Raw genomic sequence first — 14,313 nt, 5'->3', positions numbered from 1 at the left:
ATGTACTTCTCTTCAGTCGGCTGGTTGGCTTGCCCGCCCGGGCGTGACCTTCAACTCACGTCGCGAACCTTGCCACAAACTCTCGTAACCATCCTGTACTGGCAACAAAACTGATACATATTACTGTCAGGACATTCACATTTTAATTTTTCAAAAATTAAAGTGCTTATTTACGTATCACTGCTTGGTTCACATGACTCCTGTCAGGCCCGTGATTTTATTTTTTCATTGCACCATTCATTTAACAACTTTTTTCATGCTCACTTCTGTTCTGGTATCTGTTGTCCTATATGTATATTCTCACTAGTACAACCAACACTTGTATAAATGTTTGATAGAGCCCTTATTTTGTACGTTTATGCACACAGTTCACTTGCTTAAAACTAAATTGCGACCATTATATTTTGCACACAATAATACTACTAGTTTTGTCTCAAATCTTGACTACAATGCATTATTATCTCACTTGGAAGCCATGATATCAATATGATTAAAACTGCAGGTGCTTGCACATGTACAGTTACGGGCAGACGAATGGGTATACATTGTTTTGTGTTTGTGCGTGCGATTTCCTTGCCACTGGCTAGAAAGTTCATCATGGCCCGGTCTGTGGCCGGGCGACAACAGTACGGCATGGCATCATACGTGCGGACGTAAAAAAACATTTAGTCCTTTACACTTCAAAGTCACAACTCAACTTGTCATAGCTGATGTTTGTCAAAACTGGTCTCTTCCCCCTTTGTTTTGCTGTATGCCACGGCTCATCTCTTGTTTACCGAGTTGAAGCACACTTTGTGGCATCATGCCCAACTTTTTTTTTGCCTGTGGTGATTTCGTGCTAATGGAAATTTACAGACGTGCTATTCAAGACTGGGGCTGTAAAATTAACATTGTGCTAAATGAATTCGTGCAATTTGAAGACGTGCTATACAAGGTATTGGTGTACTGTCTACAAATTTATCTTGTAAATAATAAAAAAACAACACACATGAGATAATGAAACATATAATAGTATTGTATTTGGTTGTCAAGATATGCACCTTAAACCAGTAGTTTCACATGATCAAGTTCATATAATTTAAACACAGCAAGAAGTTTACCAATTAATACTCAAAACATATTTTTAATATCGATAAATTAAGAATCTAAAATGGTTTCCCAGAAACATTGCAATGTCACTGGGTAACTTATATTTTTAAACATGTTACATACACATTTCATAAATTCAACTTGTAACAAAATGTACAAAACACAAGGATTCTGTTGTACAGTTCATGAAAAATGACTGATAGTGAGCAAAGATACTAACTATTCCATACCCCAGTTTATAAAATGGACGTAAGCAGTATTTATTTTAACCTTACTATTAACATATGATATTTCTGCATTGCTTTTGCTAACACTAGCAATAAGTATAAAATACTACATACACTATGTAACATATTAAGTCAAAAATTAATTACCATTTTACTATAATACGGTATTGTATGTGTATTCACAAACTTCAAATGAACATGGAACGTACACAAGGAATACGAAAGAATCTTCAGACCATCACAAAAGATTACAATTAAGAATTATATAAACTCTCTGCTATGTACGACATGACAAAAATAGTTGAAATGAGTATTTTTAAATTTTTTTTACACTGATGGACATTGAGAATAAATCCTCGCTTCTTCACGTACGAAATGCAAGTGTTTCAATATTTCAACATCACATCGCACACACGATAGGAATAAACCAAAGACTGTTGTGTGGCACAGAGGCGTGACTGTCCGCGTGGAAGGTTCAGTCCTCATTCAGCCAAGACTGCGACACTGACGCTGACTGCCTGGGAAAGAAAGAGAACCAATCAGGAAACATTCTACAGACTGGGCAATACACACCAATTCCTTCAATAGAAATCTGTGGCAAACTCTATATTTAAAACCATCAAATTAAATTTTTCAATGGTTCTAGAATGCAACATCATTATTGAAAAATGAAAATATAGTTTACACTTTTCATCATCTATGAGGCCTGGCGAATATAAGTTTTTTAGTTAGAATCGCGTGCCAGGTACCTAATGTAGGTCTAATTTTTTTAAACTTATTTGTTTATATTTTTAACCGACTTCAAAAAAAAGAGGAGGTTATCAATTCGACTGTATGTTTTTTTTTTTTATGTTTGTTACCTCAGTACGTTCGACTGGGTGAACCGATTTTGATGATTCTTTTTTCATTTGAAAGCTGGTGCTTCCCGTGTGGTCCCATTTAAATTTGGTCCAGTTCTGACAATGGCATCCATGAGAAAACCATATAAGTCTTACATTTTCATTAAATGTGTGCGCGACAAAAGGACGAATAACTCAATATCACGCCAACCGCTTTCGATATTTTTTTTTTTATTGGAAAAGACGTACTTCAAGGGTATTTTAATGAGAGTTTGGTTAGGTTCTGATCATGGGATCCATGACAAAGTAACGTAACTCTTCAATTCTTAGGGGCCTGCCATGGCGCTAATTAGCAATAGCAACATTTTTTTTTAAGTTTGTTATTTTAATTTCATTTAATTTGGTTAAACGTGACTTCAAGAGGTAGTTTAAAAAACATTTCATACCTGTATTTATATTTACGAACTTAAATTAAAAAGTATAAAATAAATAATACTTTAGAGTCCCTAAAAATGAAAAAAATAAATAAACATTTTAACAAAAAAAAAACCGACTTCAAAATAAACAATTCCAACACAAAATAATATGCACTAAAAAGTAAAAAAATAATTGTATATTCTTCTACAACTTAATAATCAAATTACTTTTTCTACTCATCAATATGTATGTACGATCTATGTGTTTACCATGCAAGAAGGTAGGTAGGTACCAACCCACTTCAAATATAACTCAACACATACCTATGAATAACAAACAATGATCAAAATGTTTTATAGAGTTCTCCTAAGTAAAATGAAATGAAAAATATTAGACTACTTAAAAGTCAATCAAATTATTACGATAATATAATGTAGTTACAATTATTGTTATTTTTGGAGTCGGTGTCAGCCAAGGAAACAAATAAACTAGCATACTTGGCTGACACCGACTCCAAAAATAACAATAATTGTAACTACATTATATTATCATAATAATTTGATTGACTTTTAAGTAGTCTAATATTTTTCATTTCATTTTACTTAGGAGAACTCTATAAAACATTTTGATCATTGTTTGTTATTCATAGGTATGTGTTGAGTTATATTTGAAGTGGGTTGGTACCTACCTACCTTCTTGCGTGGTAAACACATAGATCGTACATACATATTGATGAGTAGAAAAAGTAATTTGATTATTAATTTGTAGAAGAATACACAATTTTTTTTTACTTTTTAGTGCATATTATTTTGTGTTGGAATTGTTTATTTTGAAGTCGGTTTTTTTTTGTTAAAATGTTTGTTTATACACTATGTGTAAATAAATCATTATTTATATTAACATAGGTATATTAATATTCATGGATTATATTTTTTGGCTTCTTTAACTTAAGTTAGGAACACAGTATAAACTTAGAATGTTCCTTTTTTTTGTCCAGTGCATGTGTGCTTGATAAAAGAGGCAAAGTTTTTCCCTTCCTCTTAGTGTGACTTTTTTTGGGCGACAAGTGACAAGATAATTGCCTGAGCTGTCACTACGCTACGAATGTGAGTGTGGCCCTACCGGTTTTTTCACTGTGTATTATCTACCAGAAAAACGTCGTAGATTGTTAAGACTTTAGGAGTCTTCGCTGTGAGTAGGCGACCTAATGTTTTATATACTAGATCTATACAAGTTTTCTCTCTTTGTCGCACCTTTTAGAATGAAACTAATCGCAGAGCTGGCATGCCGTGTATCTACCCTCTGATCTGAAAACTGTCAACCGTAACACCCTGCAATTTTTGGATTTTTATAGACACGTAATTATTCTTATCATTATGCTGTCAGTTCTAATCTATTTTTAACGACCTGCTGGACTTTAGCTGATAACGTGGGTGTTAGTAATGGTTCCGAATTACTGAGTTAAATCTGACTTTACTATATTAGTCATCACAAAATTTACATGGCCAGATGCAGCAAAAATAAATAAATAAATAAATAAATAAAAAAAACCTCACATAAATAGCCCTAAAACATTACGAATATCCTGTAAAAATTTTTCCCCAGTCCAATGACAAAATCTCCTGCTATCCTGAAATTTTTCCAGACTTTCGAGATCCCGCACATCCGTATTTGTAAATGACTAAATATTTTTTTTTTTTTTAGAACTATTAGTATTCAATATCAAATTGAATACGAATAACAAACTATTCGTTTTGATATTCAAAAATTTGAGTACTCGCACACGCCCGTCATCTATAAAAATGTTCATAACATTCCATTCTGATTTCAGTTTTTTATTTTCCCCCCTAGAAAATCTAAACAGTAAAACTGGCTGAAAACAACATACATATTCTCTTGTAAAAATATCAAAATATGGCTTTAAAAGAGCCATAACCACAATCCTTGCACCACGTCTGTGGGACTCTGCTTGAAGCATGGACGAACCTGGAGGTTATGCAACAATGCCAACAGAACACAGGACCTGCAATGTAGTAGTCTTACACCTGAGTCGTGCTGGGACCAAGTGCCATTAAAGTTTCATACTGATATACTGACACTAATACGTAATACTACCTTTGCAACTCAGAAAAATATTACCATTTGATGGAAAAAGAAAGTTAACAAAAGTTTCTAAAATGATTTATTCTTAAAAGAATTCAAGTATTATGTCCATATTAAGAGCATTTGAACATACATATGAATAATAAAAAAAACCATTGAAAAACTACATGTTTGCTCAAAGAAAACATAATTGGTCAACGGTTTTAATAAGGAAAACTATCTTCTTTAACGACTGGAGCTTGTTATTTAGTATTCTGTATTCAAAAGTATAGGGCATTACTCAAAACATTTTTCAGTATAAAACAAGGTTAAGGTGAACTTAATTGAAACACAATCTATATTAAATGTATCATAAAAAAGAAGTCATACTCTCACCTGCTTAAAACCCAGCCCAATGCAATTTGTTAATTTTTTTTGAGAAGACTTTGATGATGTACTAGTTTCTGTATTTTATTTTTGCGTACACTGTGACTCCACACCAACATGGTGGAGAGAGAGACAGGCAACATGCAGGTGCAAGAGCTGTATTTTCGATAAAGGGAGGAGGGACACTAAAGAAGTTGGTGAGGAATAAAGCAGTAACAGTGCATGGAAGAAACAACCCTGTGTTGTGTTGCAGACTTTCAGGGACCTGACACACCTTATCATCGTACTTTGTGGACACATGCGCATGTATAATTAAATTACTTAATTTACACCTGGTACTACATCACTTCAGTTAATACACAAATACATCACATCCACCTTATTTGCCATAGATTTGATCATTTACACACATGAAAAGAAAATGGTTGGCTAATGAGACAAAAACAGCAAAGGCTGCACACTCTTACAGTTTGTTTTGGTGGAAGTGCAAAGTAAACCACAGCACAACAGTACTTGGCGTTCCTCCATGTGTTACACCTGACCCATGTAGTGATTTTCTGGTAATAGTTCTCTACACTAGTTATCATGACCAGCATGATTTGTTATAGTGCCGTGTCTCTACAATGCAGCCAAGTTATATGTATCCCCAAAAAACTTAAAAATGTTTGATAGCATTACCAATTTTTCAAGTAAACTAAGAATTTGATAAATTTTTTTAGTTGTTTTGTTCAAGAAAGGCATAGAAATATTGTTTTTAGTTGTACAAACCTGAAATAGAGCTATTTTTAGGTATTTATTTATGTATATGAATATTTAATTTACAAACAATTACATAGTATATAAAAATTAATTTTTAAATGGTTGCATTAAAAATGCTGATTTCACAATAATATATGCCTATTTGCAAAATAATAGATACTAATTTTTCCAGACCCTAACAATGGCATTAGCTTTCTGCTGAAGTCGACCAGGGCTACGCCCTCCCTGAGCCCGATGTGCCTCACGCCACTGCCGACCCCTCTGTTTCATTCAAACCTCCCGCCAACAAGTGTGTGTGCGTGTGTCCGGTCGCACTGCGCCCACCCTAGCTGGAGCAGTGGAGACTGTATGTTTTTAAATAATGTAATTCTTAAATATCTGTAATATGTAATCCTAAAATCTTAATTAACTTGTAATTTTTAAAAGGTTTTAATAGTTACGTTTAACTGTCTTTAATATTAATGTACTAACGGTAAGTTCAGCACTTCCTGCGGCCATGACGCCCGGGGCAGTCTCTTCCGTTTGCCGTGCGGGGTAGGACGCACCTCAGCACCTCATCGACTTCAACTTTCGCTCATAACCGATCCGTTAACATCAGCCGTCGTAACTATTTTTTAAACCTTTTTTAATCAACCTTCGAGGTGGCAGACTGTATAACTTACCTAATTAATTAAAGCTCCCCGGAGAGTTTTGGATTAATTGGCGGAATTATACTTTCGGGGCCGGCCACGCTGTGTCCTGGTCAGCAAGAAACCTGGACTGTGTGCTGTTTTCTGTGTACGTCTTGAGTGTACGTGTCGGCGCCAATAAAGCTCAATATTCACCAGACTCGTTGCACTTAGTTCTCGACCACGAGTTTCCCAGCACAGAGACGGAGGTGTGACCCCACGAGCAGTAACATAGCGTGCCCGCCGCTGAGAGCGGGCCGGTGAGTGCTAGCTCCACACGGGTCACGTCACGGCCCTGGGACAGAGTCGGTAGCCGGGTCCACGTGCCCAAGGTATAAACGTACGCCGATTCGGAAACCCCCCTCATGACACCGCTTTCAAAGAGCGTTCATCTTTGTGTCAGAGATCACTCTTTAAAGCAGACGTCTGTCCTCTACTTCTGTGGGCTTCATGTACCTGTAAGAGTGCACTGCGAAATTCTATGAACTAAGACTCGGCAAGATGTCCAACTACTTTGTGATTACCATTTGTGAATTATATACACTCTGACATTACTAAATGAAGATAAGTGCTGATGCCATACTGTTCAAAGATCTGAAAGTTGTACTGTAAAATTCTTTGCCAAAATCTGTTTGCAGGTGTGAGACTATCAGCCTTAGTCTAACCACCAAAAGTCTTAGTTGCTCAACCAATTCTTTCAGGTTGTCCCAATAAACAGTCAATGAGCTGAATTTTTACAGTTTATTTTAACCTTCATCATACAGTACAAGTTTTTGCCTTTTGGTTTCTTGATAAACAATATAAATAGACCTGGGACCCCTGCATTTTGTAATCTCCTGCATAGATAATATTTCCCGGTGCAAATTATATTTTTTGTTAGCACCAAGAAAACATTTATAATTCTTTATATACACTACATAGGTAGGATCATTATTCCGACTCCTGCAAGACGTAAGGTATGCTCAAACCATTGCATTGTCTTAGAGTCTGCATCTCTATAAATTTGCATTATGCATTTTATAACTACTCTGAAACTTTTCTTTTCCAGTTGGTATGTTTCCTTATTTAGTAGATTAGTTGTCGCCCTATCATCGACTTGCCTTCACAGTGGTTTGAGTTCAAGGGATCTTCATAGTGATTGGTTCAAATATCCTTCCCTTCCCAGTTCACAAGAAGGCTGTCTCTTCTAGCTGGTAAATATTCTACATGGACAGATTGTACAGCTCCATGAAGATCACAGGGCATGTAAAAAATTGTACTGATGAAGAACAGAGAGCATGGCTTCTTTTTATAAATTTACTCATCGAAAATAAGCCTTATCGATTTCTTAGACACATAAACGTAAAATATTCTTACTGTGTATTGCACAGTTTGGGAAAGTGATGCATTTGGATAGGCAAGTACCTCCACTACATGTGTGTGAGTATTTTATACCTCGACCACATATTGTACTCCAGCATAGCAGCTTCCACATTCTGATCAATGTTTTAAATGGGCAGAGAAATGTATTACTAATATCTGAGGTGTGTATACTTGGTGCATAAAGCACTCCAAATTCTACATCAGGTATGCCAGATGTGCAGCTGCTATGGTCAAGTTTTGAAATGCTGTAACTCATTCCTGATGTTCAAAGATAAATTGATTGAAATTATAAGTGAACTTACATAGATGGCAGCCCTTCACCTGTGCGTGCTTTGATTTTTACTGATGTATTTATCCTTATCAGTATGCTGTCAGTTCTAATCTACTTTTAATATTCTTCTCCGTAAAGTACTTTAGCTAACATGGGTGTAAGTAATGATTCCGAATTACTACATCAAATATGGCTTTACTATACACCTATCCCTCACTTAGCACGACTAATTCGTTCCTAAAAATGCTTGTGTTATTCGAAATCTGGTATTGTGAACATTAGTTTCCATAAATAGCAAGGCTAATTTATCTAATGTTCCAAAATTGTGTAGGAATATATACTTTACGTAATATAAATGCGTTGAATAACACTCAACTATAAATATGTCACTCCATTTATCTTTATATGCCTCCCATCACACTTTGTATGACAAATACAACACAGCGTAATGGGAGATACGTGGTTGTACTTTATAGTCAGTCGGCTGGCTGACTTGCCCACCCGGGCGTGACCTTCAACTCACGTCACGTACCTTTCCACGAACTTTCCGAACCATACTTTACTGACAGTGAAACCGATATTACTGTCCGGATAGTTACATTTTAATTTAAAAAAAATTAAAGCGCTTATTCGCATACACCACCTGGTTCACATGACTCCTGTCAGGCCAATGACTATTTTTTCATTGCACCATTCATTTAACAACCTTTTCCACATGAATCATCTGTTCATTTCCGGTATCTAATGTCAAATATATTCCCGCTAGTACAATCAACAGCATTAGACTTATATAAACTTTTGGTAAGAGTCCTTATTTTGTACGATTGTGCGCACAGTTGACTTGCTGAAAACTAAAGTGCGACCAACATAAGCGTGGCCTTCATGACAATCTGCGCGCCGTAATACTTCTAGTTTGGTCTCAAAATACTTGAACACGATGCATTATGAGTGATCAAGCACGTACAGTTAACGGCAACTGAATGGGCAGACGTTGCTTTTGTTTGAATGAATTCCCTGCCACTGGCTAGACTGAGTTCACGGCCCGGTTTGTGGCCAGGCGACTACGGTGCGGCATGGCATCATACGCGCGGACGTAAAAACATTTATTCCTTTACACTCCAAAGCCGCAATTTAACTTGCCATAGCTGATGTTTGTACAACAGCCGATAGCGTAGACAGACCTGCGCGTGCATCTCTTCCCCCCCCCCCCCCCCCCCTTGTTTGGCTAACTGTATCCCACGGCACATCTGTTGTTTACAGAAGTTGAAACAGACTTTGTGGCGTCGTGCTTGACTTTTTTTTTTTCCTGCGGAGTTTTCATGCTAACTGAAATTTACAGACGTGCTATTCAAGACTGGGGCAGTAAAATTCACATTGTGCTAAATGAATCCGCGCAATCTGAAGACATGCTAATTGAGGGTTAGGTGTACTAGTCTTCTCAAAATTTCCGAGGCCAGATGTAGCAAATAACTGCACATAAATAACCCTAAAACATTACGTAAATCCTGTGAAAATTTTGTTCCTGCTCTAGGAGAAAATCTTCTGTGATACCAAAATTATTCCAGACTTTCGAGAATCAGCACAACCGTCCGTATTCTTAAACGACTGAATATTTGTTTTTTCGAAGTATTAGTATTCAAACATTTACAGCAGTAGCCACACACTCTAGAACAAGACCCCACTATTTTAGCAGACAGACAACAACTATCATTGCCACTTGCCAAAAGGCTTGGTGGGAGGCAGCTTGCTTACTAACTAATTAAAATCAAAACTGTGTTTAAGGTGGGACTAGAACCAGTGACAAGAGGGTTACAAGTCAGAGGAAGTGTGACACCTGTGAACTTGAGTCGGTGAAAAGTTAATTCAACTGATATGCTCTGCTATAAACTTGCAATTATGTTTAACTCTTTATGTTTAAGGCACCATGTAAATACTAAAAAATTACTTTCAGGACTTATACTTTATCATAATTTGACTGCACATAGCAAATATTGTAATTTATATCAATGTAAAATTTGACAAAATTTTGTTAAGTCTGAAAAATAAATGAGATGTTTTGAAAATCATTGAAAAAAAAAAAAAAAAAAAAAAAAAAAAAAAAAAAAAAAAAAAAAAAAAAAACCTCTGCAATTTGATACTGTCACAAGAGTAACACCGAACCGATAAATATTTTCCATCTTAGTGAAAATCATATTTAGTAGTTATTTACAATGTTTATTTGAAATTTGAATCAATGTTGCTAAATATGGCTGATGTTATTTAAAACAGTCTTATTTACTGGTTAATTTAATTTTATTTCATCCTGCTGATATGTACTAGGGCACAATAAAGCATTGTAATAGAGCAAATTAAAACTATTTAGTCTTTCCATTAATTTTTTGATTAATTTATTTATTTTATGTTAGAGCTATATTAGAGAATAATTTGATTTCCACAGCTGTAACAAGAAACAAGTATTATGTAACTACTAACTAGCCATAAACTTACAAGTTTTGTAAACCAGTGATTCAAAATCAGAATAAAGGTAAAACAGATATCAGCATCAGAATTGATTATGTAACACGGCATACTCATGCTCCCTGCTAAAATAACACTTCAACTAAGAATTTACTATGTTGTTTATCTTTTCTTAAGGTTTCATAATTACAGTAGAATCCCGCTGATGCGACCCCTCATGGTTTCCGGAAAAACGGACTTATAAACGGAATAGTCGCAATAGAGAATTCGGGGTGTCACCGCATCGTCGGATACATCGTGTGAATGCCGCTCGGGCAGTGTCTAGCCGAACTCGGCGCGTCCACTATCGCACGAAAAGCCGTCTCAGCTGTCATGTTATCTTACCCGCCCCCACGAAAAGCCGCTGTGGCAGCTTCTGCGAGAGCGTAAGAAACTCGTCCGGCCAGGCTGGTGGTAGCGGCGGCTGTCAATACGTGACGTGACACTTACCTCTCCATACCCTGCTAATTCTTCAAGGCTCATCACTCATCCCTCCCAGAGCCACAAACCATGTAACCCCCCCCCCCTTTTTTTTTTCCAACTAACATTTCAACACATTCCCTCCCTTATTTCAACCTTCTGCGTGAGAAACTGTCAGCATCCTCCTCCCCTCCCACACTGCGTGCGCCAAAAGCCAGGTTGTATAGTCCATTCTCGGTAAAATAAATATTGTTATGGGCTTATACGACTGTCCGCCGTTAATAAATACTTTATAAGTTTAAGTTATTATGATACAATTTGTTTATTAGTCACACAGCAGTTTCTGCTGAAAAATCACTAATACCTAAAATTTTATTGAATAGAAAAATTTAGCAGTGCCGTAAATATATTTATTTTACTGCATAGTTACTTTTCTGTCTGCATTCCAACGTGTTTTTTTCACGCTGTGAAGGGCCGTGGAAAAGATAATTGCTTGAGCTGTCAAAATAAACATCGCTGACGGCAAGGGCGGGAGCGCATCCTGTCGGTCTGTCGCTGTGATTATCTACTCCAAAAACATGTCACAGCATTTCAGGATACTTATATCTTTCGTTTATAGCCGAATGTTTTCTACCTGATCCACACAAGTTCCTTCGCCATGTTTTGAACGAAAATAACCACCAGCCGGCTAGCATAGCCGAACTCGCGTGACGCGAGTTCTCTTAGCGCAAGTATTTATTGGAACCCACTGTTCGGGGTATGCGGCGAGTCCGAGGTGTATAGCATAATTCCATGCAATTTTTTTTTGTTTAGCTACGCATGTGCGAAGTCAGCGATGTTATAGAAAAATAGCTGAGAACCAAACACCTGGCGACGTCGTTAACACAGTGAACACAGCTTTGTGTGTCCAGTGACACCTGAGATGCAGCTGGCCAGATCACACTAACCAGTCGCAAGACAAAAGGCACGGGACCGGGACGGCAATAGACGCGCGCGTAGATGCTATCAGGTGATGCGCGCAGTTAACCGGTATTGGCTAGCGTGGACAGTCTAGAGGGGTGGTATCTATTTTTAAGCCGTCTTTTGTATGCCTGCCTGCTTACAGTACAGCTCTCGCCAAGATGAACGTGAACACACAGCGCCCAACAAAGTGTAACAGACTTGTTTTTCAGCCGATTTTACAAATTTTCGACTTTCTCTGCTCAAATTTTTCACGGTTTCTCAAAAAACGGTCGTATAAACAGAATGGATGCATCAGAGGGGGGTCGCATCGGCGGGATTCTACTGTATTAATTTTTTTCTGGTTTTACATAAAGTTAAATGTATTTTCTTTCTATTTGTTTGGACAGTTAAAATTAACATATGTATTATTTACTTTGACATTCTAGAAGGTTTAAAACACCCTGGTGCCACAAGTTAGTGCGTGGTTGGGAAAACCTGTCTCGCAGGCACATGACTATGCAGCGATGGAGGAGAATGTTCGTTGGGTACTATTTCTGCAGTGTGACACTCCACACTTCCATGGCACAATTTTGGCGCATATTTTTCCATATATGGTCATGTGTCTCGTGATTGGGTGGTTGGCCCGCTGTTTTCTCTTTGTTTCCACCTTTGTAAGGAAAGGCAGCTACGCTATACAACCGGTTGTCGCTCAATTGTTGCTATGTGCAGTTGTGTCGTCGGCAACTCCAAAATTTTCATGTGAAATTGGAGACTGTGATCTTCATGCCTGCTGGTTGGGGCCAGGCTGAATAGTAACTTTTGTATTTTATCTTTTTAAAAACTGGAAATTTGACGCTAGGATTCGGTGGCAGCCCAGGGTCCCTGACGTTATCTCAGAATGATTTAGCCTACTGAAAAGTTTAACTAAGGGATGAAATATTTTTGAAAATGAGCGACGAGCGACAGTTGATAAGTGTGAAAAATTTTCTGGACTTGGGATGTAAGTTGTGATCTGCTTTTTTAAATAATAATAATAATAATAATAATATTATGAAAAATTAGAACAAAAAATTACTCAATTAAATGAATAATCTTTTAATGCTTGTGGAATAACTAACCGAAAATAGTTTTCAAAGTTATCACATATTGACATCAAATTTATTACGGTTGTAATTTTTACGCAGTAACTTTCTCATTAGGGTTGTACAACCTGACTTAGAGCCAGTGCCTGGTAGCAGCCACGCGGCAAGCCTCATTCATCCCCGAAGAGATAGGCCACCTGCCAGGCGGGAGTACACCACAGTCTGTGGGCCAACAGCAAGCTAGTGTCGTGCCGCCAAGAACATCACGCTGCCCGATGGTGTGCCACCACCACCGCTATGGACTTGAATTTTGATCTGGTTAAGATGCCACTTTAATATTCAAGAGAAGGACTTAGTTCGCCATCCACGCTGGAGGACTGCGAAGACCAGGACATAGTGGAAACGAGTGAAGAGGTAACAGGCAAGACGAATGCAGAGTTGCATTCACTATACGAGTACAAGTCACTCGCTGAACGCATAAATGGTTAAACTTTGCCGTCAGTAAATTAAGGTAACCGTCAGTTAAAGTTTGGTACGGACTCGTGGGAGCTGCGAGGTAGGTAGGCTGGCAGGAGTGAGATGTGTCACTGCCGAAGACGGAGACGCCGAACACTGGGACAGTTACATTGAGCAGGCTGGCTGGAAAAGGGGCACGCAGCTTATATGGCAATGTCTTGTTTGTCATAAAACTGGACAGCGATAAATAGGAAGTTACCAGTATGTAGTGATGTTCAATGAATTGTGTTTACTGCAGCGCTGAACACAAGTTTTTTAAATTGGTTATTCAGTTGGTTTAGCTGGACTTGGGTAGTTGCGATTTTGCTAGCTCTCCAAAAAGACATCAGAAGAGCCGGCAGCAGAGGCACTGACCGAGCCATTTAGGTTTTCAGCTCAGTGTCTGGAGATGACAAAGAGGTTCCGCTAGCGAGGTGTGCATTAGAACGAGACCACGAGGCGAGCGAGTGCGCCGCTCGCTACCGTACTGTTGGGAGCAGACGACTAGTGTTGGTGATTGTAAGCAGCAACAGCGACGAGTGAAGGCAAGTGATATTTTATCTAGGCCTTGAGGACCGAAGGGGTGTACACAGAGTTGAGTACCCTCTTTTCTCGCATAATCGTCGCACCTATATTTTAGGGCGTCAAAATTTGGATAAAAAAACCTCTCGCGTAAACGTCGCATGATGTTTTTTGATCCCGCTATTAGATTCCCAAACACTTTGTGTGGTTTTTTTTCCCCGTATAAAACAATGTATTTTAAAGTAGAAATATAAT

General features: G+C 37.7%; 1 protein-coding gene across 3 annotated transcripts in view; it reads right to left on the bottom strand.

Moving 5' to 3' along the window:
- Positions 1-994: 994 nt before the first annotated feature.
- The window catches only part of LOC134542643 (phosphatidylinositol 4-kinase beta), a 98,479-nt gene continuing 85,160 nt past the window's right edge, over positions 995-14,313 (bottom strand). For 2 of the 3 annotated variants that reach the window (XM_063387048.1, XM_063387050.1), the window contains one exon: positions 995-1,834. The gene's annotated coding sequence lies outside the window, so the exon portion shown is untranslated. The remainder of the gene's footprint in view (positions 1,835-14,313) is intronic. The other variant, XM_063387049.1, reaches the window with a different exon arrangement.

Source organism: Bacillus rossius (genome assembly GCF_032445375.1).
Source record: "Bacillus rossius redtenbacheri isolate Brsri chromosome 9 unlocalized genomic scaffold, Brsri_v3 Brsri_v3_scf9_1, whole genome shotgun sequence".
NCBI classification, from domain to species: domain Eukaryota; kingdom Metazoa; phylum Arthropoda; class Insecta; order Phasmatodea; family Bacillidae; genus Bacillus; species Bacillus rossius.
The sequence above is the reverse complement of the archived record's forward strand: the minus strand, read 5'-3'. Positions and strand labels throughout refer to the sequence as shown.